General features: G+C 45.2%; 1 protein-coding gene and 1 pseudogene across 1 annotated transcript in view; both read left to right on the top strand.

Moving 5' to 3' along the window:
* The window catches only part of Csmd1 (CUB and Sushi multiple domains 1), a 1,140,625-nt gene that overhangs the window by 45,072 nt on the left and 1,069,033 nt on the right, over positions 1–26,520 (top strand). The gene's annotated exons all lie outside the window — the stretch shown is intronic.
* LOC117286811 lies at positions 17,413–17,500 on the top strand (annotated as a pseudogene).

A 26,520-nucleotide genomic window follows, 5' to 3' on the forward strand; every position in this document is an offset into this window, starting at 1 on the left:
ACTGCCAGACGGTTGCTTATAGAGCTTCACACTCCTGTGAGATTGAAGTGTGATGGGCACCTGGTTAAAGACAGCGCTGCAGTGGAGATGGAGCAGGGCGCGTATACATTCCTGGGACACTGTATAGCCTCATGTAACGCCTCTCCCTCCCTCCCTCCCTCTCTCTCTGTCTCCTCTCTCAGTGAATTTTTTGAACCATTAGGAAAATCTAAAGACTAAGGATCATTTGTAGAGCACAGCTTATTAAATCTGCCTAGTTTTCCAAGCGATTGTAGGTGTGGAGAAGCCTTTGGGAGCCAGGTCTGTGACAGCCTGTGAAGTTAGCGCTGTAGAAGACCCCTTCCATCCCTAGAGGAAATGATGAGGAAGCAATGCTGTACACAGCTCGTCCATCAGCATCAAATTGCATTTGATTGTTTTGATGGGTAGAAATAGCACAAATCATTCCTTTAACTGTTATATAAAATTGTTGTATTTGTGTTTACCTCTTTGGCCTGATCCCTGAGTATTTTCTCACTTTTCACTTATCTGAAAATGTCTTCACTTTTTAAGGGATATTTTCACAAGCACTAGTTACAAGGAAGCATTCATCTTATTATAGTACTTGGAAGATATTATCCACTAGCTTCTGGCTTCAATTTTTAAATTGAGAAATAGGCTGTCAGATCTATTGCTGCTTGTCAGGCATTTCTCTATGTCTGATTTTCAATTTTCCCTTAGGAATGTGATTTCTTTCATATGTGTTCCACCTTGGCACTTCTGATACCTGATGTCTTTAATCAGTTGTGGAAAACTATCTACCATTGTCTTTTCAAATACGGACTTTCTTTTATTTTTTCTTTACAGAGTAATTCATTTAAAATTTTCTCATACATTTCAAGTTTCACTGACAATCATTCTTTTAACATTTTTTCTTTATGTATCTCAATTATTTTGTACTGAACTTTCCTCTCTTTCTCTAATTCTCCCTTCAGCTTTGTCTAATATATTATTAACTTATTTAATTTTAGAATTTCAAATTAATTTTTGATTGCAGATTTTGTTTTTCTTTTTGCAGTGGACAATCACATTGGCATTCCTTATAATTCTTGAATTATCTTGTACATAGTAATGAAAGCTATTTTAAAATCAACTTTTGATAATTTAATATCTGCACTTCCTTAGAGTTTCTTTCTCTAAGGTGTTTTCCCCAATCTTTGATCATTGTATCTTTTCTTCTGATATGCTGGATAACTATTTGTTGCGAGTACAGCATTTTGCATGGAGATCTGTAAAGATAATTAGAGGTTCTGGTGGAGGTTTGCCTCCCTGGTAGTATGCATCCCTGGTTCTCTTAGGGCTATGAGTCAGACCCAATCCTGAGTAACTGAGCACAGACTCACCCTCCTGTGTGCTGTTCACTGTGGCAGGAGGATATCCTTACTGAGCCTTGCTCTCCCAGGACTCCCCACTGAAACCCTGGTTGTTCGCTGGACCCACGGCTCCTCTGTGAACCCTGGCTTCTATTTTTCTCACTGCTGAGAGAGTGCAGTAATGCTCTGCTTTGCTTCTCTGCTACCTGGGGAAAGGAGGGGACTATGGAGCCACCTTGGGCTCACCTCTCCAGTCTGCAAAGTAAACACTCACCTCTCCCTTCCAGTTCTAGCTCCTTCACTAATTTGGATCAGCAGGAGCCCTGGTGTAGTAATAAGCTGTTCCACTGTCACCAGAAGAACAAGTCCCACATGACTCTCTCAGCCAGTCCTCCCCTCCTGAGAACAGGTTCTAGTGCTCAGCTTGTGCCCAGTGTTTTCTGAACACCACCCCATGAGTTCTCACTGCATCCGTGGGGGAAGGATACTGGCTGCTGAGCAGCACAGAGCCCGGGGGAGGTGGGGGATCACACCAAGCGTTCTCTCTCTGGACTGGGCCCTCTCGTTCGCTATTCCGGGCCACTGACACCTCCTTGTACCAGAACTGACCACTTAGCTGCCTGATCCTCCTTCAGCCAAGGCTCCTCTCGCCAATTGTGCAGTGTGACCCTGGTGACAGCAGGTGCAGGGGCTGGCTCTCCAGGCACATTGTGGAGCAGACAAATCCTCTGATTAAGTTTCAGCCAGGGTTTTATGCTCCTCTGGTCCAGCTTGGGCCCTGAGATCCCTGGGGGGCACAGCACCAAGCCTCCCATCTGGCCCCGGCAGGCACACAATTGGAAAGGTAAACCCTTCTCCACTTACTTTATATCTGGAAAATCAATTCCAGAATTTACTTTCTTCTAAAATATGAGTCCTAATATATTGAGTGTTTTCTAGTGCTTGCTAAAGTGAATCTATGTTACATATTTTAAAACAAACACAGGTGCCTCCTATTTCTTACCACAAAAGATTCTCATGTTAAAAAGTGATGTAGTTTACAAAATAGAAAACAACCCCTGGCGAGATCTGCCAGGTTTTACAAAAGATAAGACACATCATAAACACACTTTAAAAGTTTTGACTGAGAGACAATAAAATGCAATTAGCTGAGTATATATTAAGTTCAAAATACTTTCTAACTGCACTCTGTCTTGTTTTCTTTCTTTTTTTTTTTTTTTTTTTTTTTTTTTTTTTTTTTTTTTTTGGTACCAGGGATCAAACTCGGGTCCTTGCACTTGCACGGTGGGCGGAGGAATAGCTGAGCTAAATCCCGGCTCTCTTGTTCTTTTTGTGCATAAAAAGAAACATTTTGAAAGGCTTGTATTCTTAATTCTAATATGAAACATTTTTCATTAGTAGGCTAGTTCCACTAGCAAGTCCACTAAATTTTTAAATAGAGATTAGATGGTCTTTATTCCATCTTTGTTTAATTAAAATTATTTTACATATATTGCTATAAATGAGTGTCACGTGCATTCTTTGACTAATAGGTGTATTTCCTGAGCGGTTACTGCATTGCCTGCTCTGTGTGAGGCACAGGGGCCAGGGTTGGGTGAGTTGGTGCCGAAGTCTGTGATCGTCGAAGTCCATTAAAAGCCACCTGTGTCTCAGAAGACGCTGGGGAAAATGGCGAGCAAACATTAATTCGATCGTTTTGACACAAGGAGTTTCGATTGCAGACCAAAGCCTGTGCCTCCAGGCTTATACAAGACAGCCGTCCTTCCTCTAGGGTGGAATTCACAGTAAGGAACCGGTGACAGGGAGGAAGCAGAAGCAGGTAGAGGCGATTGGAGGGATCCAGAATCGCAGCCCTGCAGGGAGGTGCCAGGTGAGCAGACAGGGCCGCAGGGGAGCAGAAGGGGGCAGGGCTGGGGCCAGGTGGGGCGGGTTCAGACTGGGCACCAATGCGGCAGCGGGCGAGGGAGGGGCGTACGGGGAAATCAGGCAGACTGGGCACCGTGCGCAGGGTTACGGCAATAGTCCGTACATCCTGGGCGGCGCAGAAGTATCTGATGGCTTCTAAGGAAGAAAGTAAGGTTCAATGTCTTCCTCGCTCTGCTCACCTCACTGTTTCCATAACGCCCGAGCAGAACCTGATGGGCTGTGATGGTCACCCCAGTCATGACCTAGAGATGTACGCCCGCTTCTAGGATACGATGCGCCGTTTTTAAGAAAATGAAAAGTGCAGTGTAGTTTTCGAAACGTAATTTAAGTTGCGGGAAGTGCAACCAAACATCTGTGACGCACACCTGCTCACGCACTTGGTGGATTTGCACCAATTATGCAGCAAAACACTTGGAAAACCAAGTCCCGAGGTAGACGGAAATATGGAAGAATCAGTAGCCGCTAATGGGTCAGAGAGCATCCAGGCTAGAACAGGACGGGGCAGAACATTTCCAGCGCGAAAGCCCTTCGGTAGCACTGAGCACTGCCTCAGAGCCCTCGAGGTGCCTCCTGTCGCCTTGGGAACTTGGCCTCCCTACACGGTGCCTTTGTAACTGTGGCTTTGCCCACTGCCTGGTGCTTGCTGCTTCTTGCTTTTGGCAAACCGTCAATGCAGAGCAGCCTGTCACAGAGGAACATCCTGCAGTGGCTAACCCAGTGCCTGTGCGCGATAACATCGGAATTCCTTATCAATCGAATTAATGAGAAGATGCTATTTCAAAAGCTTAGCTAATTTTTAATTAAATATATTGATTTAATACTTTTCCTCAAAGTGGTTTTCACAAGATGACCTAAAAACTATAGTCTAGCAAAATGCATTTCCTGCCATGCCTCCGTTCCACTTACAGAGGTGGGTTTTATAGCAAACTAGGAAATTAGTACAGTTTTGAATATCTTTGGAAGGCTTTACGTTTTTGTAATTCACATTGGAAAATAAGCTTTAGTCCCCGGAACCTGCTCTTGTGGCATCTGAGGAGATGTGAAGATATCAGAACATGAGTTTTCACAGCCCAGGCACAAGGTTGGGGCAAGCTGTGGCCACGTGGACCTCTGATGAGCGGTGCTGCCTCCACCCCCGGCAGTCCTTGCCCGCCAAGCGTGCGACTCCTGGAAGTCAGGCACCGGCAGACACTGACCAAAGAACTTCCCTCATCGTGGTTGCACGCAGGCCTGTCAGTGGTGTATTGCTTTTTTTTTTTCCCCCTTTTTTTGGTACCGGGGATGGAACTCTGGCTCCTGCACTTCCTAGGCTAGTGGCAGAACTGCTGAGCTAAATCCCCAGCCCCCTCAGTTGTATATTGATTCACTAAAAATATATCTATGCGCAGACTACTCAGCACCAGAGAGTATGGAAAGCCAAGAAATGCATTTTGTAATAACATATATTTATTTTTCAGTGAACTTTCAGCCAAGTGTAAGTACAGAGAAAGTCAGAAGAGACAGCACTTTGAGGGAACAGTTTTTCCTATCTTGAAACTCAGGGGGGTTTCCAGAGAGGATGTGAAATCCAGGTGAGGTGTGAGGAACACAGCTCTCTCAGGACAGACTCAGCATCCAGCCCAGGCACCTGAGCTGGGAGCTGGAACACAGCACCCCATGTGGACTGGGCACAACGCAGAGAGGTGGCGGGGGCTGCAGAGACCCCTAAGGAGGGTGAAGGTGCTGCTCACAGGTGAGGGGCTCAGGTGTCTCTACTGTACCCTCTGAGGTAGGGAGGGAGAGCCCCATGCTTGGGGCAGGCCACTGGTGACCGTGGTCTCACAGGGGACAGCTGTGTCACAGGCCACGCAGAAGAGCTGCAGGGACCACTCAAGAGTCTCCTTTCCTACCTTGGTTTTAGTATGTTTAAGAGAAAATTGGATGTCCACAAATATCAATAAAATGACTAGTTTAAAAGAAAACACACATTAAAGTTGCATCATATGCATATTATATAGAAAATCCCAAGCTAGAGTAGAAGTTGTTATATAGTCTTTGTTTTCCTGTTCAGAATAATGCCAAAAGGATTAAATAAAAATTCAAGATCTACTATCAGTCTTCAGGCAGTAGGCACACACTGTAATGGAATCTTAAAGACTTGACTGAGTACTTCAAGGATTTGGACATCGTAAATCTAAATAATAAGCTCATTGAGTTTTGAAAAAAATAATTGTATGGAAATAAAAAATTTAAAATTCAAACTGCAAGGAAAGAAGGGATAAGAAAAAGAGAAAATTGAAGGATAAAATGGAAACAAAGCTTTTTTACGTAAGGGAGAGGGGAATGGAGAAAAAAAGCAAGATATTGTACTGGTACAAATTCCTTATGATGAATACTATTCTTGTGTATATCTAAAATATACCAACAGGACTGGGGATTTAGCTCAGTGGTGCCAGGACCTGCCTTGCAAGCGCAGCACAAGGACCAGAAATTCGATTCCCGGTACAAAACAAACAAACAAACAATACACACACACACACACACACACACACACATACATGCATACCACCAGCAAAGTAAATTTTTAGATATTCATATTGAAATTAATTTTGTTATGTATCTTAATATCACTTAAGTGGGATGTACCTGGACAGGTACTAGCATATATTTGTAAATAGTTGAAATAATTTTGAGAAAGTGACTTCAGGCTTGGAGTTACTGTTCTTGGAGTGGAAGTGAACTGTTTCACTTGTTTTGCTTTTTGTCATTACAAACATCTGTCGAGTCCCTGCTGCATGTACATTTTAGCCACTGGATGCTTGGGCAGGCAGTGGAGAGAGGGACAGACAAGCTGAGTTGCCTCGGGAGAAAAATGTCCCAGGGCTCCACCTCCTGCAGCGCAGAGCCCCAGTGAGCCCCACAGGCAGTCATAGTGCAGGCTTCGTGTTGTGCACTTAATTTAAGGAGAAAAATAAAAGAGGTGGCAGGAAGGAGAGAGGGAGACTTCCAGGATGGGAGGAGGGGAAGGGAAGTAAAAGTGATTAGGATGTGACTTCCTGGTGTGGATGTAATTATTATGTATCGTGAGCGTTTACCAACAATTAAAAAAATGAAATCCAGAAGTGAAATTAAGGCAAAAGAAAGCCGTCAGACAGGCTTCCTACTCTCCTGGCTCAGTGGGAGGGAGAAGCTGCCCAGGAGTGGGTGCAGACCCAGGAGGAAGAGCTGTAGGAAAGCACTCCAAGATAGGGCCCTGCATCTGGAGAGTGGGGTAGTGACACAGGGGGCCCAGGCCATGCCTGAGGCAGGAGGGAGCCCAGTGCCTGTAGGCGCTCTGCAGGAGATCAGGAGCGGGTGCTCTGGCCCTCTGGAGTTCAGAGTGACAGGGTGCCTGAAGCCATGGGTCAGGCAAGCCCTCAGCCAGTGTGTGAGGGACGCAGCATCAACAAAGAGGGGCACAGTAGTTCCATTGGGCCACACCAGGTGTGGGGAGTCCGGGCTGATGGTCTGGGAGGCTGCCTGCTGCCTGTGTGTATGGAGAAGCTCACCGTGGCTGAAATGGGGAGAGAGTCACAGAGGAGTAGGTGTTTCCAAGCAGCAAGAATACCCAAGGTAGTCTGGCCTGAGGAGGACACAGGGCCTTTGAACAGGTTGATCACTGCAGAGATGACCAGTAAGGACTTTGGGCATGAGGAAAGCCCATGTGTACTTCTCTTGGCCCAGGCACAGCAGTTAGCATATTATAAATATTCTGAACATCCCATGTATTTAGCAATGTTATTTAATGTTATAGTCACAGGAGACTGGCCCTACGGCTGCACAGCCAGCCAAGGCAGCTTGGCGGCAAAGGGTCCCATTTCCCAGGCTCCTGATGACTTCCTGGGGGCAGAATTTCACTGTACAGAGAGTGTTCAGAGAAGCTGAGGGACTGCCAGAAGTCACACCGCAGGGCAGGAGTCTCTAGCATCCACATTCCTCTCTTACCTCGACTTTGGCACGAAGGTCCCTGACTATCCTACTTTATGTCACTGTAACAGTAAAGAAAAGATAGTGACATTGGGTATTGGGGAAGTTGGTGAGGACGGTCTCTCCCCTTAAATTTCCAAAGGGGGCACTGACTGTGTGCTCAGGAGAGTTACTGTAGACCTGCAGGCTGGAAGTGAGAGGGAAAGTTCTGGGCTAGAACTGGGGCAGGGATGGAATTCCGTGACGTTTGATTTAAAAAATCAAGCTCTGTACCTTTCTTGTCAGTGCACTGTGGCCCAATTCTGTCCTACAATAAATTGCAAGTATACTCATAAAAATTTATTTCCCAAGGACCATTTTCCTTGCACATTACAAGGAGATATAACATTGACACAAAGTCTCACTGTTACAGAGTCATGATATAGCAGATACCAAAAATACTATGCCATGAAACTGTCAAGGACAGGATCCATTGGAATTCACACTGGAATCAAGCAGCTCTTGGGTATTAAAATTGTTTTCCTGTTTTGTTTTCATTTTGGATGTCACTGTTCAGGGCCTGTGTCCTCTTTTCCATTTTGGATCCCAGATCCTCTGGTGTCTCCCAGCAATGTATTGGCAAACACACTAGTTTAGACAGAGGATGCCTTAGCTGTGCCTTTGCTTCTGACTGTGAATATTTCCAGTGTGCACTTAGACTAGCCAAACATTCCCACTGTACTGTGAGCACAGGAAGTAAGCAGGCATCCAGAGCAGGCTGTGTGCTGGTCCTCGGCCAGCCATGTGGACCGAGGCTGGAGAGCAGGGCCTGCATTCCAACAGCCCCAGTGAGGTGAGCACAGAAGTGGATTTCAGGTCAAGGCGCTGAACTCATTAACAAACTGGAAGACTGAAACTTCCCAAGAAGCACTTTTACGCAGAGTCTGAGTTATAATCAATGTTAATTAAGCTCTTGTCTCACTCTTCTTTCCTTTCTCATATATGCAAATTTATGACCAGCAATATTTTAGTATAAGCGCAATGTAGATCGTGCCTACCACCAATGGCTAAAGGGTGACAAGAGTCTGTCTGACCAGAAGGGCTTCTGTCCCCCTTCAGGACTGACAGGGCAGGGCCCTCCAGGGTTGTCAAAAGCGAGCAGCTCACATTCTGGTTTCTTTGATTGTTTGATTGATTTTTTTTGCAGTACAAACATTTTAAAACATCAGAACATCCTTCCATATTTTTAATTGAGTTTATTGGAACATTTTAGGTATACAGTACAGTTAAAGTCATCATTGGGATCTTTTACCTTTACATGACAGGTCTTGGTTCTCATTTTTTCCCCTTGTCCTTGCCCTCCCTTCACCCCCTCCTCACCTCCCTGTTTACAAACACTTTATTTCCATTTTCTTATGTTGTTTTCTTTCCCTTATTACCTTTCCCCTACCCTTCCCACTTTCCCTACACCTTTAGCCCTTTTCTTCCTATTTCACATTTTCAATTATCTCATTAGGATCTTATGTACTATTATAGTTTGTTCACACCAGATAAACTCTTCAGTATTTACACATGTGTGACTTATTTATTTCACTTAGGAGTATATCCTCAGTATGTATCCATTTTCCTATGAATGAATCTAATTTCTCATTCTTGATGGCTGAGTAGTATTCCACTTTATAGAAAAACCACATCTTCTTTATCCAGTTTCCAACTGATGGGCAAATGGGCTGTTTCCAAGTTTTAGCTATTACAAACTGCTGCTGTAAGCTTAGGTGCACATATATCACTGTGATATGATTCTTTTAATTATTTTGGAAAGATACCTAGCAGAGGGATGTCTGGGTCAAATGGAACCTCTAGTCCCAGCTCTCTGAGGTATCTCCATATTGATTTCCGTAGTTGGTTGCACCAGTCTGCACTCCTACCAACAATGGAGAAGGATTCCTTTCTCCCCACAACCCCTCCAACATTTGCTATTGTTTTATTTCTTGATAGCAGACATTCTTTGTGGGGTGAGGTGGAATCTCAGTGTTGTTTTCATCTGCATCTCTCAAATGACCAGTGATGTGGAACATTTTTTCATGTATTTACTTGCTGCCTTTACTTTGTCTAAGAAATGTCTGTTCATTTCAGATGCCCATTTTTGAATTGGGTCTTTATATTTAGGGGGCTGATTGTTTTGAGTTCTTTATATATTCTAGATAATCCTTTGTCTGAGGAGCAGCAAAAAATAAAAATTTTTTCCCACATTGTAGGTTTTCTCTTAGTTCTGTTGATGGTTTCTTTTGCAGTGCAGAAGCTTTTTATTAAGATGAGATCCCAGTTGTTGGTTCTTTCTGCTAGTTCCGGTGCTACTGAGGATTTCTTCATAAAGTCTTTTCCTATGCCTATGTCTTCAAGAGTTCTGCCTAACTTATCTTCCAGCAAGTTCAGTGTTTCTATTTTAATATTTAGATCTTTAATCCACTTGGATTTTATTTTAGTGCATGGTGAAAGATAAGGGTCCAGTTTTAATCTTTGGCAGGTTGAAATCCAGTTTTTCCACCACCGTTTATTAAAGAGGCTATCTTTCCTCCACTGAGGATGGTCAGCTCCTTTGTCAAAGATGAGATAGCTGAGGACACCTAGAGTTGTTTTTCTGTCTTCCAATCTGTTCCACTGATCCTCAGATCTCTTTCTTTGCCAGTACCATGCTGTTTTTATCACAGTGGCTTTGTAGTATCTTTTCAAATTGGGAATTGTTATACCTGCTACCATGTCTCTGTTGCCTTGCATGGCTTTTGGTGTTCTAGGTCTCTTACGGTTCCAAATGAATTTTTGGACTCTTTTTTCTAGTAAACATCCTTCCATATTGTCAGAATGAGCAGTGCTTAGAAGTGATCTGGTGGAATCCATGCTCACATATCTCGATGGTCTCATGGTAAGTCCTCTCTAACGGTCAATTCAGTGTCTGATCAGATTTTAATGGACAGATAAAGGCACTCAGGCACAGTGTCTCTGTCTGTCATTTCTGAATTGAGGATGGAATGAGTATATTTTGACTGCAGAGCTTGTGTGTGTTTTCCTGTCCTGTCTTGGCTTCTTTCCCTTTTCCAAGGAAAGGCATGAGGTGACAAGAGAGCGATGTCTTTCCCGTTTCCCTTCTCTATCACCATCTGTCTTACGTCTGGTGTAACAGGGACTCCTTTGTTCTACCTTTTCCTGAGGTACTCGGGGTTAGACCCAGGCTACCTCTGCAGCACCCTCACCCACCCATCTTTCTTAGACAGTGTCTCCCCGAATTGCTAACTTATCCTGGCTGGACTCAAACATTTACAATGTCCCTTCTGTTCAGCCATCTCAAGAGTGCTAGGGTGGTAGACATAAACCAGGGGGCCCAGCATGCTTCATTTCCTTTTGGATGAACAGTGTGGAACTTCACACTGTAGAAAATACCAGTCATGACATTTTTAGCTTCTAAGACTGTGCATTTGCTTCAGTTACTTTGCCATCATGAAGTCAAATGAGTGCTGCTGAGTAAACCGTTATGCATCTATAGATTATTCCAGGTATGACCATGGGAAGAGATACATTTGCCAATATAACATTTTTAAGCACTGATTAATTTTTGTAAGTTACATGTGTAAGCCCTTTTCTAATATGTTCACTGTATGCCACTAAGTTACTACCAAAAAGAATGCGCATAGATGCAATTCAAGGAAATATTATTTCTCCTATGTCTTCCTGAAGTCTTGCTGTCAGAGTTGGCTTAAACATCTAACTTATTGTCAAATTCATTTTTCATATTGCTGGAAAATTCTTAAGCCAGTTGATATTTTTGAAAGAAGTTATCGAGCTGTGTCTTCATAAAATAAGACCTGGACATCGTCACCATCATTTGCATAGAATTTTATAACTATTCAAAAAACGAGCGTTGTTATATAAAGTACAAAGTCTACCCAAAACTTTTGTTGCATGTTTGGAAATATAATATATATTGCAGCATTCTAATACCGCAAATAAATTTGTTATTCTTTTTTCTTATTTTATTTTATTTAAATTTATGTATTTATTTTTTGGTACCGGAGATCAAAATCAGGTCCTTGCACTTTCAAGGCAAGTGGTGGCACCACTGAGCTAAATCCCCGGCCCTTCAAACTAAATTTCTTATGGAATATTCAGTGTGATGGACTCTTCACACTTTTAATAACAGTTATTCTTTACTTTGTCATTCATGGTTTGAAATTTCATTAGTTCATATTAGATTACAGAATAATGACTTGTTGGCATATTTGTGCTTGCATATAACATACTTTGATTGTTTGTGTGCCCCTGTTACCCTCTCGCCCTTCATTAACCACCCCCCCATTTTTGGCTTCTAGTTTCCTTTTCTCTTTTGGATGCCATATATAAAACTAAATGTGCAATATTTTACTTCTTGATTTGGCAACAGACTGATCTCTACTTCCGCCCATTTTCCTCCACATGAGAAGATCTCACTCTGTTTCATGGCTGAATATGGGTCACATTTCCTTTATTAATTTAGAAAGTCCAGTTTTGGGGAACTCTCTGAAGGAACAGAAGAATTAATGACACTGATGAAAAAGAGTTTTAGGACAAGTTTTACCAAACCCTGGTATGTGTAAACTGGGATTAAAAATTAAGAGTTTGACAGACTCAAATATATAAATAGATAATACTGTGGACAGTGAGAAACATAGAAAAATAATTTTATGCTTAATGGAGCAATAACACTGTCTGATAGGAGAAGTTAGCAAGTCTTCTCATAAAAGAACAATGAAGGACTGAATAAATTTTAAAATCTATGTTTCCCTGGATGCTGTCCCTGAGTCGCACCCTGCTGTGCAGCTGAAGAGGGGAATGGGCTCCGCAGCTGTGCGCGGCTCAGCGGTGACTTCTTTAGGAAGCGGGTTTGCTGGAGCTGCCCGAGTCTGGTGGAGAAAATTACAGACTGCACTTGTTCATACGCAGATCTGCAGCAGTACCCGGAGGAGGCCATTTTAATCTAATCTCCCTTGGGATTGCTATATAGGGCGTGAGAGAGAGAAATTTACCGTTTTTTTTTTCCTATCTTTGGAAATAATCAAATTCATTTAAAGCAGAATGCTAAGAAGCTACACTTCTAAGAAGTAAGATTCACAGGTAGAAAACCCTCCATGAACACTTTCCTCTGTTTCATATTTTACTGTGGACCTCAGAACACACTTTCACGAAGGTGGCAAATAGCTGCTCTACAGTAAGACCAACGTCCCCCAGCTATGCAGCCCACAGTCTCCATTTTGAGCCCTCCAATTCCTAAATTTATCAAGTTGCAAAATCAGCTATTAGGTATAATGTAGAGATAAGGGTAAATTAACAGAAAAAAACAGAACATAGGATAAAAGAGAACAGAGCAAAGCAAACAGTGGACCCATTATACTGTAATTTTTTAAAAAAGTATATACTTTAGAGTCTAGATACTGATAGAAGTTATTGCTTCTAGTATTTTTTTTGATGTTTTAACATAGCCTTGTAGACATTCATTGCCATGTTCAGTTATACCATCCTTGATAATAGAAATATATTTATACGCATTAACCTAACCAAGTGTCCAGAAATTCTGAATTTAGTGTTTCATGAAAGAAAAGTGGAAAGCTATTACATGCAAAAAAAACTCAATTGTTACTGTGGTTTCCACACAAATGTATTGGCCCTAACTGCTCACACATGAGATTTGGAACATCTGTGTTTCCAGGATCTATCACAAATACACGACGTGTGCTCTAGGATGGATATCTGTGTGTTTCCCAAAATTCCTGTGTTGGAAACTTAACCCTTTATGAGATGAGGTCAGAGATGCAGACCTGGGGGAGGTTGAGTGCATCACAACAGCAAGGCCTCACGATGGGACTGGTTCCCCGAAGGAAGAGAGAGAGGCAGGTCCCCGTCACCGTCTGGGCCTGCGAGCTCATAGCCAGGACCAAGGCCTCACCTTGCAGGACATCTGCTGGCACCTGGCTCTTGAATCCACGTGCGCCTCCAGAACTGTGAGAAGGGGGATACACCAGTCTCCGGCGTCCTTACTATAGCTCTGAGAGCTGACTAAAATATGCTGTACGAGGTGGGCCTAAAATACACGCTGAGCACTCGAAGTAAAAAGCAGAAATTACCCCAGTAAAAGGCACGCTGCTATCATCAGGCCCGCTCAGCCCTCCCTGCTGCCTGCACACATCCATCCCATGTTCCTGCTACATCCGGAAGCCGCTCTGGAAGTTCTCTTTCGTCAGCGTCTTCATGAAAATCATAAAAAATAGGGTGCATGCTGCTTATTACCCACATTATTCACTGTACTGTTACCTGCCTCTTCCCCAGAGTCTAAATTACCTTGAAAAATAAATATTTTGAATTGATTCAGGGCATCAAGGCAGCCACAACGGTGCAACTGAAGACATTTCAGAGCGCTGCTCCAGCAAGAGGCAAAAACGGTGGCAAAGTTCGAAGAAGCGGGGGTTTTCAGGGGAACGGATAGCGGCATGACTTTCACCGCAACATCTTTAAACATTTAAACATGCAGCATATTTTCCAGTCCAGTATTCAAAATTTTCTCTCCTTGTATGCTAGTTAAAATTTTAATAACTGTAAAAATATGTGGAACATTTCATAAGGTTTTCGTTATTATTTTCCTAGTGGATAATTATGGGAAGGAAAAGAAGAAAAATGCTTAAAAGCTCAGCACTGATTTGACTTTTCTGAATTTGCTTTGTACGTGCTCGTGTAATGCACAAGTCAGAGCAGAGCCCATTCATCCCTTCCCGTGAAGCCCACTGTCCACTGATAACAGTCGTGTGTGTTTCGGCCGGTTCGTCTGGCTGCTGTCCTGTCCGTATGGTAACTAGCTTTATAAGGACTTGTAAGATTAATAAATGAATCTGATGCCGGCAGACATGGAGGTGTGGAGGAGGAGGAGGGAGAGAACCGGGAAGTTCGTCCCTGTACCAATTCCCCATAATGAAGTTAATCGTTACTGCAAACCATGTACTGAAATTTAAGAATAATCGAAAGTGAGTCATTATTATGTTTGAAAAGGCACGCAGCTACCCCCGGTTGGCGGGTGAGGGGAGTGACGGGCTCAGGTCTCAGGAAGAACCTTCTCCATTTCTGGCGAAGCTGCCTCAGCCTCCACCTGGAACAGTGTGGACTCAGTTCTCTTCTGGGGTCCATGTTGCGGTGCTCATTTTAAACACAGTGACTGTTCTTTTCCTGCCCCACCAGAAGTCTCCTCAGCAGAAATCCTGCGTGTTCTTAGACTTAGTCACACCTAGGACAGGGCCTCATACAGAAGCCCTCGAGTGTGTAACCTGGTCACATATTTTACAGTCACAATTTACATATGAAGGAAAGAAGAATTTCCTAGAAATTTTGCAACATGCAGAGCTTCTCATCCATTTATTTTCTTTAGGTTTTATGTTTTAAGTAGGGAAAAGGCCATGATTGGCTTCGAGAGATGTTTCATTGCCTTTAATACTGTATGGGAAATCAGTAAGGTGGGAATGGAGAGAAATGGTCAAAAACAGAGGAGTTCGGAGGGTAGACAGCGGGCTAGTGGACTGGAGAGGCTGTGCCCGCCTGGCGTGATTGCTGGTGAAATACCGTGGTGCTCTATCTTCCCCAGATCACAGAAATCCAGATTTACATAGATTTTATCAGTTTTTAGGTTGTTAAATGGTGTTTAACTGTTGTCTAATGGTGTTTAAAATGCCATCAGAATCTTTTTACCATCTTTATGGTATAGACTTTGCTTTTTATGGCCATTTCCAGCATAGAAAGTAGAATTAACTCAATTATACACGTTTGTTTCTTCTATGAAGGAAGGTCAAGTTTTCCTGGCAATTGTGGAAGGCACGTGAATCATTCTAAAACAGTTGTGGCTGTTCCAGTAGTAACTGCGTGGTACATGTTAGGATAAATAACGTCCCTCTGCTAACTCCAGGCCTGGGGCCTTCTGGGGGTGAAGGCAGGGTTGCTGGCCATGGCTGTGGCCTGAATCCAGAGTTCTGTTAGATCTGGGGTAGAATCACCATAGATCCCTCATTTCCGAGGTGACCTGGGACTCTTTAAGATTTCCTATGGCATAATTTCATTTGGCAGGAAATAAATAGATTTTTAATTTTTCATAGTCTATTTTAATGACTACTCTGGTAAATTCTCATTTGCTATGTAAAAAATGAGTTTTCTAATTGAGTCAACTAATACCATATGAACTAAAATATTACCTCTGCTACTTCTGATTGAAGAATGAAAGTACTTTTAATTCTGAAATTATCAGAAAGGGACTGGGTTTTGTAAACTTCACTCTGGACATTGATGAGAAAGCAAGAAAATAGTAAGACCAAATAGGACAGACCAAGGATCAAGAGATGAAGGAGAGTAGCTTGTAACATGGGTCGGAGTGACATGGATAGACTGGAAATAAACTACAAGAGCTCCTAAAAATATACGGTGTGTTTAAATTTTATTACAGTAAAAAATTGCCATTAACCCTCCTGAAGATGACCTTGCTTTGAGTGCACTTATTCTGTTGTCCTTGCTGTCTTTCTTCCATTTCTGAAGCAGTTCTGGAAAGCCTCTTTCTTGGCTTACCCAATTTGACTGAAAACGTTTACAGCAGTTTCTGAAATCAAAGCGTTTCTGGGTCACCCTGCTCACTGGGTCTGGCACCCTGTGAATCCTGGCTCTTCCCGAAGTGAAAGTGAGCATGAATGTGGAGGTTCTGAGCCCATTCCAAGCATGGGCCTCCATGACAGTGCTACCAAGACACACAGGGAGAGGACTCAGGGCGGCTTCTGAAAGTGGCGCTCTCCACGGGACGAGTGTGTGTGGGAAGAAAGGGGGGATTTTGAGGCAAAGTCATGGTGATGGGTCTCTCACTGCAGTCATTTTTAAAAATTAACACTTGATGCATTTGCAGCTCGCACTGCTGAGGTGGGGTTTCCATCGCTTGTGTGTGATGCACATGACTTTTAGTCGTTCTGCTAGGCCTCCACTCCCGGGGAAGTGGGGTGGCGGGAAAGCCTACGCATTCCCTTCCGTCTGAGCACATGGGCAGCGCAGGCAGAGGGCCGATGGCTCCTTTGTGCACTTTCTTTCTGACTACCTTGACTCTTGCTTCCGTATATATGAGTTTTTCGTACAACATTGAGATGTCTGTGTAAGCCTTTATGGTACCTTAATGCACACGCACACACTCAAGCACACAGACACTTTTAACAATATATGTATCAGTCTCCAGGTACTTAATGTGAACTCCTCCTCCACCTTCCTGAAGATGTCTTATCTGATTCTGTTCTCTTCCGAGGCTGTTTCCTCCCTTACTACTTTGACCTCCAAATGCGGTATTTTATTGTATTACATAGCACGACCTGAAGGTATTTCTAGCATCATATTATAACAGAAACTGAGACCAGACAACTGAAAAACAAATCTTTTATAGTGCTTCCGTCTGAACCAACACTTCTGCATTTATCTTCCAGAGTTTTCACCACTGTAGGTTTATTCTATTCAATACAATCATGGGATGAAGATGGAGGATGTCCATGAGTTGACAGTGTGGACATCATAACTCCATCCTACGCTTACTTAAATATTTAGCATCTATTAAATATAAAGCTCCAGGCATAACGCAATTACTGTCCACAGCATCTCCAGGTTAACCTGAGGTCCTGTAGGGAATGTGAAAGATTCCAGGGCAAGTGTGTGCTGAGTCAAGGAGCTGCCCCGAGGTGGTGGGCTACACCCGGGGCAGCATCGAGCGTGGGTGCCACAGAGGCAAAGGGTTTGCAGGGCCTGTCTGTACGCCGTGGACCTTGTGTCAGCCCCTTTGTGAATCTGAATGTGGCTTCAGAAGAGAAACCTTATTACTGGGCCTTTCTGCTCCAGCGGCAGCCCTCTCTTACTCCAGACACAGCTGTGGTCCCTGCCCAAGGTCTGGCGTTCCCAAGTTTCAGTGATTCACACCAACGGTACTGCACAACGCTAAGTGGAAATTTCCCGAAATTAGCAGTTCAGGCATGTTAAATAATATTTATTACAGTGTATTTCTCCAATTACTCTATTTTATGGTTAGTCCCTGTTGATACTTTGTAGTGCCTAATTTACAAATGCAACATTATCATATATGTGTAAAGAAAAAAACTAAAGGATTGTGTTTTTGGTCAAAAATTTTCCCAAAAGCTTTGTGCAGTGGCAGCATCATAGCCAATGAGGTTTATTTGAGGTGCGATATTTGCTAATTGAAAACAAAAAATTTCCCAAAATGTGTGTGTGTATGGGTGTGTGTAATGGTGACAAATCTCCCGGCCTTCCTTACCTTCCGGGTAGAGTTTCACCCCGGCAGTGTTGATGGTTAGCTGTCACTCTGCCATGTCCAGGCTTACCTATGCTCAGAGTCTCTTCCTGTCCCAGGATCAGCTCATTCTGTGACGCTCAGGCCCCTGGATGCCTGAGCCCCACCCATATTTCCAGTGAGTGCATGTTCAGGGGATGGATGTGCCGCTCGGTCTCTATAGCATAATTCTCCTGGCCTTGGCACAGGGAGCTATACTTTGAGTCCATAGACGAAGGTGGACATTTAGTAAAAAGGAGGCCTCCTTGTTTACCTTCTTTCTCAGACAGAATCATGGACTTTGCAAGATAGGAGGAAAAAAATCATCAAAGGTGAAGTACTATTGACTCCAACTCTATTTGAGGTGACAGTATGAATGTCAAATAGAGCCATGAAATCTAACAAGGAACAAGGCCAGAACATCTCACAGTGGGATGTGTAACATTACCAACATACCTGAAGCTGAATGCTTGATTGTACAGACTCAACACAGCCTCGGTTTAGTCTTTTCTCTCTACTTGTTCCCTTCCGCTCTGGCCTGGAATTCTGCCCCACTCCCAGAACTTAAGCATTTTAATACCCTCACTTTTCTGGCATCATTAACATATTTTCGAGATCTACCTGCTTTCTTCACATAGATTTCCTCCAAACGCCTAAGTGCTAAAATGTGCTTTTTAAATAACATACCATCTTACTTCGAAAAAGAAAATTTGAATGGATTATGATCTTTGTATTCTAAGATTATGTAACTAAATTATCATTCTTAATGCATCAAAGTTTATATTGGGTTTTTTGTTTCCTCCTTTTAAAAACATTAGAACCTAATGATTTTTACTGATTTAAATACAGACCAATTTAACTCTGTAATTTATCACAATTGAGGCATCACAGACACAACACTGGGAGATGCTTGCCCTGTATGGAACTTGTACTCAAATTTTAATTCACTGCATTCATCAGAAAAACAATTAAACAGAACCTGACTAATTGCAGGCCATGTTAGAGGATACAGTCTGGCCTCCTTTATCAAGTGCTACTTCCTGACCTTAAGTGATTGTTGCAAAGTGTCTCTTGGGAATGTGAGAAAAGCTCCGCAATCGACCCCAACGTGAGACATTCAGGAAACACATTAACTCACTCAAGGCAGCATAAAGCAGAGATGCTTTTGACTGAGTATTTCTACCAAATAACTTTAGTGACAGAACTTCCTATTGTTTCTCTCCACTGCACTACTGACACCCCATAAACACCTTGTGGGAGACACGTACAAGAGACTTCTCCTCGCGTGTGCACGGCTCCTTCCTTCCTACGTAGGAAAGTTGGTATTTTGTCCATGGTAAGGGAAGCAGCCCTCCTGAGAGGCAGCTGTGTTACTCGGGGCGCTGCTCAAGTCTTTCCCCAGCTGTTGCCACTGGTGTGGACACAGAGGGGTGTGCTCTGCTCATGCTCCTGTCAGCCAGAAGAGGTAAAAATTGTCAGACTAAAAATTACTCATGGCTATTTTTATGACTATCACTGTTAAAGTAGTTATTTAAAACTATTCTACCATTGAAATTTGTGTACATAGCCAAGATGATTTTAGTAGAAAAGTGTGATGTAATGGGTTTTATTTTCCCAACAGAAACCCTAAATTTTCTGGCTTAGAAAAGAATATGCCCAGGATAAAATCGTGCCCCAAATTCAGAAAAGTTAAGTAAAGAAAAGCTATTGGTAGCCTATTAATTAAATCTGAGTTTGTGTAAATTTTCCCACTTGGCCATTATGTATGTGAAAGAACAAACTGATGATTTTAATAATGATGCATTTAATACTTAGACTGTAATGAAATTCATTTCAAGTTCTAAAAATATTCTTGACTCTAAAAAGGGACTAATGTTGTATAAAATAAACTATTTTATTTTTCTAAAGTAAGTGACTTTTATGAAGTTGCTTCATGGCATTTTGCACAATAATTGTACTCATACAAATTGCTTTCGATGAAGTTAGTCTTTAGGTACAATTTTGCTTTTTCATAGTATTGAAAAATATAGGTTTTTCTTTTCTTTTCTTTTATTCTTGAAACTTTTTGGGAGGACCAGGAATTGAACTCAGGGCCTTGCACTTGTCAGGCAAACGACATCCATGCTCCTTGACAGTGTCCTTTTGCACTGGAGTCTTCTTTGCTGATTATTGAGTTTCAGCTTTCTTTCATGAACAATAAAAACACTTCATGGAAGCCAGTACCCTAACTCCGAGTGAGGTTTCAGGGTCCCTCTCTGTCTGTAGACACTGCCCAGGAAGGGAGACCTGGTGCGGTCAATGAGAGCATCGGAGACTACTCCCCTCCTTGGGCTGTGTGCTCAGTGACTGTGCACCCACCTTGGTTTCTGTTCGATTGTAGAAGTCGCAAAAGCTGTATCACCAGGACAGTGCGCCAGTCACCTCCTCAGTCTCTTACCAGGCCGGTGCTTTCCCTCGCACCAGCCTCCCAGCCCTGCCTGGATCTCCCTCTGAGCCTCGTCTGTCCCAGCCCTGCCTGGATCTCCCTCTGAGCCTCGTCTGCCCTCCAGGCACCGTCCTCCTGGGTCTGCGGTGGCCTGGCCATCGGTGCTCCTGCTCCAGTCTGCCCCACCCGTCTCCTTCCTCAGCACCCACAGCACTCTCAGAAAGCCGGAGGATCACAATTTGCATTGATCGTAACTTTAACCACAGTCTGCATTTATGAAATAGAGCCCCGAAGTGCTGTGGCCACCTTGGGATTGGACTGAGCCCGGCCGGGCCCGGGGTCTTCAGGAGCACGGCAGCCTTCCTGTGGCCCCCTCTGTCCGCTCCACACGGGTGGCTGGCTTTTACCATGCCCTCTGCCAGGGCAGCAGCATCCCACGCCCCGGACCTCAGTGACTGCCTGCCTGGTGATTCTCGGTTTGTACTCAGCCCTTGGAAGCAGCACCAGTCAGGGCCTGACTCCTCCTCACACGGACTAGCGCTTGATGAGTGAGTGGATCAACAGAGTGAAGCAAAACAAAGCCTTGGGAGATGAATTTTCCTGTATTTACAGTGATCCCCCTCACATTACAAATAACATTTATATAAATATTGAAAAAAGAAAACTGACTTCAAAATAAGGTAAAATTAACACGTACAAAGAATGCCATGTGCTCTGTTCACTGCACATACAATTATTAACTTCAGTGCAAGTTAGCGATTAACTAATTTATATATCTTCAGTTAACATTTATGAGGGAAAATTATTTAAAGTTACCAGATTATCACAGGAATGCCCTTGTACAGACGTGCGACTCTGAGGCAGTCTTCAAGATTGCCGCAGTGTTCATGTGGATGATCACAGTGAGTCAGAAGCCCAGAGCCTGGTACAGATGGCAGCAGGAGATGTGACGCCTCTCTCTGCAGTTCTATCCCGTGGTTCCCTCTGGACAGGCTGGCTGGAGACGGGGGACTCGGGGACCCCACTAACGTGGCTCAGCTGAACTGGCTGAGTTTCCTGCCAGCCTATTCTGGCCGAGCTGTGGCGGTAGCAGAATGGTCATATCTGCGCCTGAGTAACAGTGAGAGGGGTGCCTGAGCTACTCGGGTTTGTCGGCCTTGTCTCAGTACTCGGGGTTCGCTGGGGGTCAGTGAGCCGGGCAATCCCGGGTCTTTTCCTCCAGTCTCTGTCACTGATGGTCACTAATGCCCGTAGCCCTCAGGCTCACATTACACACTTCATACCATGGGAGGTGACAGGAGGGCTAAGTCGGGGCTAACAGAGCTGTGAGATTGAAGAGTCTGCAGAGACACAGAGAGTCACCCTGGCAGGGAGATAAGATTCCAGATGGAGGGCGGAGTTTCTAGGAGGAGGTGAGAGCAGCCTGAGTGCCAGCTTGGCTCAAAGACAGCGTCTGTGGTCAGGCAGGGTGGGAGGGCTGTCCTGGCAGTTGGGAGATGGAGCTGACCAGAAGCCAAGGCCAGGGAATCAGAGTTCATGGCCTGTGTACCCAGGGATACTTTTACCAAGTGACCTGATGAGGTTACAGCTTGGGGTGCTGCACCCTGGCAGCACGTGGTCCTTGCTATGTGACCTGGGTGAGGGAAGTGCACCGTTCTTTGGTGTGTTCCCTAAACTCACTGGCCTAGTTTTCTATGGCGCAGCAGATACGTCATATGTCCACATGTCCGACCCAGTGAGTAAGTCCACGGTGGCAGCCTGCTGCTGGTGGGTTCACAGCCGTGTCAGCCTTTGCCTTATCCCTGTGTGTGGCCCCAGGAGACTGCTTTTTCCTCAGTGGGTTTGGCGGGCCACGCTTCTGGTGGGGATCTGCCTGCGCACACAAGCTGCAGTCATCCTGCCTCAGGTTTGCCTGGGAGGAGGAGCCAGCTCTGGTGCCCAGGGCGAGGCTGTGAGGGCGGGCACAGCCCGAGAGCCACGGCTCACTGAGGCCACAGGGCTCTACGCACTGAGTGGCCCCCCTCCCAGGCCCCACCTGGCCTCGCAAGTCCTTCAGTCGTGGCCAGGTCTCCACGTGGGGCCGAGGTCTTCAGACATCAGCTGCTATCTACGTGGCTCTCAGAGGTTCGCAATGCTCTGCACTCTGACAACGTTCTCTCTGTCTGGCCAAAATGGTGAGTGCTGCAGTTTCCAGGCAGCAGGCTGGGCTCCAGAGGGCAGGGCCTCAGCCAGGCTTCTAAGACTTTCTTTTAGGCAGATCCGGTTTCCAGTGTTGGGTCAAAAAGCATTTAACTTAGAATATTTAGTGAGCTCTTCAAGATGATGACTGAAAAGCTCTTCCAATCAAGTAGATAAAATCTCTTTTCTCATTATCTGTTTCCATCTTCTGAGTAGCCTGGTTTGCCTTCCTTTATTAAAAAGCATATTTTTTAATTTATGAAGGTCAAGCTGAACTTTGTGGCACACACGCATAATCTCAACACTCTGAGAAGCTGAGGCAGGGGGATGACATGTTCCAGCCTCACGCGGGCAATTAAAAACTCAGCAAGATTGTATCAAAACAATGTCTTTAATTTTTTACAAAAATTGTGAGGATGCTACTTAGTGTGACCACCCAGGGTCCAATCCTCAGTGCACAAAAGTTATCAGGAATAATAACGACATTAGTAATAGTAATAATGGCTGTAACCCAAGTAAGTCCAGAGCACCGTGCCGTTTGGACAGCCTCACCCTCCCTGGCTCTGCGATCCTGTCAGCAGCTCGCAGGACAGCATTTGGGCAGCCAGTAAGGGAGCGAGGTGCAGCCCTTGGACAGGAGGTGCTACACACAGTCTGTGTGGCTGGGGTGAGGAAAGGAGCGCCCACAGAGTGGAGCCAGCCACAGTGTGCTGCCCATGGCCGAGGGGCTCAAGGGGCCCTTGCGTGAGATCCTGGGGAATGGCGCTTTTAGGAACATGGGCTTTTTGTTCAGCCTCCAGCAAGCAGCGTGCAGAGGGTGTGGGGCAAGATGGGGACACTGCCGCCTGCAGGGTGGGGCTCTGTGGGTGAACCCAGCTGGCCTAGAGAAGATGTGGAGGGAGGAGGGTTGTTTCATGGGGTAGAGCAGCCTGCTTTGGCAATCACGGTCTGCCGACTGTCGTGCCTGGCATCCTGTCCACACTCCTGCTGCCTGTGCCGTCTTGAGACAGAATCCTGTGAGGTGTGGGCTTCTCCATGGGCCACGGAGGCGTGGAGAGGAGGGGACTTTCTGCAGGAGACTTCCAGAAACAGAGGAGTCGCGTTGCTAACCCAAAAAGGTGGAACGGCTGCGGATCTGGTCAGCGGGACCACATGGTTCGTAGCTGGAGACAAAAGCAGTGACGGTGACGCCTGGTGGTCAGGGTCCCCGTCTCCTCCGACAGCCTCCAGTCACTGAGAGGACCTGTCAGTCCACTCTTTCCTCACCCATCTGACCATGAATTCCAGTGAACAGCTGCTTTGAAACAGAGCAACTTTAAACCTCTTCTGAGCTGTGGGCAGTCACGACCTGCAGGGCTGCAGTGGCCTGCTATGTCCCGTCTGTGACATCAGGGGCACCAGTGAGCAGTGTCACTAGGAGGGAAGCTGGAGCCACACAGGGAGGCTGTGGGAAGCCACAGGTCGGTGGATCTCAGAATCCGGACATCTGGGGAGGGCGGAATCCTCTGTCCGGCTGTGTGCTCTCTTCTGAAAGCTGGCCTGTCACCCTCAGGTCTGCCCTTTGTCGTGTCTTCTGGGTCTGGGAAGACACAGAGAAGGTGGGGTCCTCATGAGGTTCCATGGGGAGCAGCCCCGAGGGGTGAGGGCATAGCGGGAAGCACCTCACACAAGAAGCCCTCACAACAGCGCCCTGTCAGGACACTGGGGGTCACGAAGACTGCGGTGGAATGCAGGATGGAACGGCAGCAGCCCTGCCCTGTGTCCCTGGCACCTGGGGGCTGGGGCCGGCTGGGAGCTGCGTCTGTGCCCGCCACGCCCGGGGTCTGTACACGGCCCTGCCACCTGTGTGTTCCGTGGTTCCTCAGGTCGTTCTCACTAACTTCTAGGCAAACACATTCCAAAAAGTGAATCTGGCTTTGAGAAACTATCAGGGGCTCCTTCTCCAGGCAGGATTTCTCAGGTACAGCTATTAACGCCTGCAATCATTTATTAGTTTCTTTTTCATGAATTGGATAAAATGCCAGGAGCCCTCACATGCAGAAACTTGGCCGGCTGACCTGAGCTCAGCTCCTGGTTCCCATTTTCCCCATGGAAGATGACAAGATCAAACTATTTGAGGGAGGACAAATGGTTTTCAATCTCTGTCTGCTGCAATCAGTCGCTGGAGATTGTGGGCAGCACTGTGTTGAGAAAGATGATGAAACTGCTCCCAGGCTCGGGAGGGAGAATTGTGAAGATTGATTTTAAATATCTGCCACCACGGGTAGGGTAATAGAGAGGGGATGAGGAGACGCCTCTGCTCCCACCCCGGATGAGATATCCTAGCAGAGCTCCTTCAAAGCCAAGCACCGGTTCTGTCCTCTGGACAACACCTGCTTTTTGGTCACTGCCTTTTAAAATGTTTGCAACACTAAATAAGATGCATCCTGCAAAGAGAGTAGGCCCTTCAGTTAATAACCCACCCACCGTGAGACCTACACATTGTTATTTTCTTTAGTTTTTCCATCAAGTGCTCATCCAGATGCAAGCCAGCCCTCTGTTGTCATCAGGGGTCTGACAGCCCTCATTTTAGGGTTCCCCTTTCAATTATGGGGCCCTCGACCACATGGCCGGAGATGACTCCTGAGTGGGATGGTGAGGCCGCAGCCTTTCCAGGGCCAGAGTGGGACCGGACCCGTCCCCGAGGTGTTCACCTGCTGGGCACACTTACGAGGGGAGCAGAGGTAGGAACAGCTCGTTTCTGACCAGCCTACGCCCAGCCGGGAGCTTTCTGTCACTAAAGAGGACACAAAGGCACAGAAGGCGTGAGGATCCTCTTTCTGTCCCGCTCTTCTCCTGGGGTGAGCAGAGACCTGCAGCAGGTTAGCCCTGCGCCAGGCGTGTGTTGGCCGAAGCCCACTAACAGGCTCGTTTTCCCTGTGGATTTGAAAACAGCCGCGGCTGCTCCATACACCTGCGTCAGTGGACTCGAAATTCTGTCCGGGCAGTCGGGTGCACAGCAGGGCACACCCTGTGCAGCTGTGGGAGAGCTGGCAGCTCGGAGCCTGGAGTGCAGGAGCAGCCACGGCTGCCAAGGAGAGGGGCTTGGAGAAGTCAGAGCGAGCAGAGCACTGTCAGAATGTAGCTAAGTCACGTGCTCCATTGCAAGGCACGGTTTCTATTCATTCTCTCCGTCTCCCGAAAAGAAAAGTTCCCCCAGTGTTTGGTCTCCCAAGAGAGGATGAGCTGCTGCCATCTTTTGGCCCTCAACAAGGTGGTCCCAGATTTCCAGCCCACAGGGCGGACCTTCCTGACTCAGCCTGTCCAAGGAGGACGTGGAGGCAGGACGATATTTTTAAATGACCATCTATCTTTATTGAAACTCAAGCATTCAGTTTCGCCAAAGTTTCATGAACCCTAAAGCTTAACAATGACTGTAAAAAGAAACCAGTTTATCGCATACTTTTACTAACTTGAAACAAAAACTAAGATTGTATCGTGAAATTTCACATCTCTGTATGAAATCAATGCAGAGGGGGCACATTTTGGGTAAAATAAATGTATAGGCAGTAGGATTCACCACCCCACATACTCTGTGTGTGTGTGTGTGTGTGTGTATGCGCACGCAGCCTGATCAATTACCTCACCTCCAATCATACAACCTCCAGACCCAGAGCTGCAAGGTGCCAGGGGCACGAGGCCCCCCAGTCCCCCATGAGCTCGGAGCAGGCACCTGGGGAAGCAGCTGCTGTGATTACCTCACAACTGGGGTCTGGGGAAAACTGCAAGCTTTGTAGGGAGGTAGATGGGGAATCAGACACCTAATTGCGATGATTTTTCATATCATTTCATGGGGAAAAAGCCATTTGCATCTATTACTAATCAAAACATATTTAATTATATATTTTAAAAGGGAAAACTTGTGCTCTGAATTAGGTGTGAAAGGAAAGGCATTCATTGGGATGTGTGTGTGTGTGTGTGTGTGTGTTTGTGGCATTCCCATTCTGAAGGTTTATCTCTTGCTTTATATGAATGCAATTAAATTGATTTTATATTTATATGAAAGTTGGGAATGTTACAGCATAACAAAGTAATAGGCTATGCATCTAAATGAACGACATAAATATTCAATGAACAGAAATAGATAGGGATTTGCTTCTTGGGTGCTATTATTAAAATACAAATGACACTTTTATGAGTAATGATGAAAGTGTATCTACATCGATGGTTTTTTTGGAAATCCCCATTTTGAATGCAACATCAGTGTTTTAGGAAATTCCAAACGCTGATGGGGCTATTTTAGGCCAGCACAGACTTTTGTGTATGCCTGGGATCCTACATATTCAGAATTGTCATTATCGAGGCTAACTAAA

Source organism: Fukomys damarensis, unplaced genomic scaffold, assembly GCF_012274545.1.
Source record: "Fukomys damarensis isolate Sample0158 unplaced genomic scaffold, DMR_v1.0_HiC HiC_scaffold_18, whole genome shotgun sequence".
NCBI lineage: Eukaryota > Metazoa > Chordata > Mammalia > Rodentia > Bathyergidae > Fukomys > Fukomys damarensis.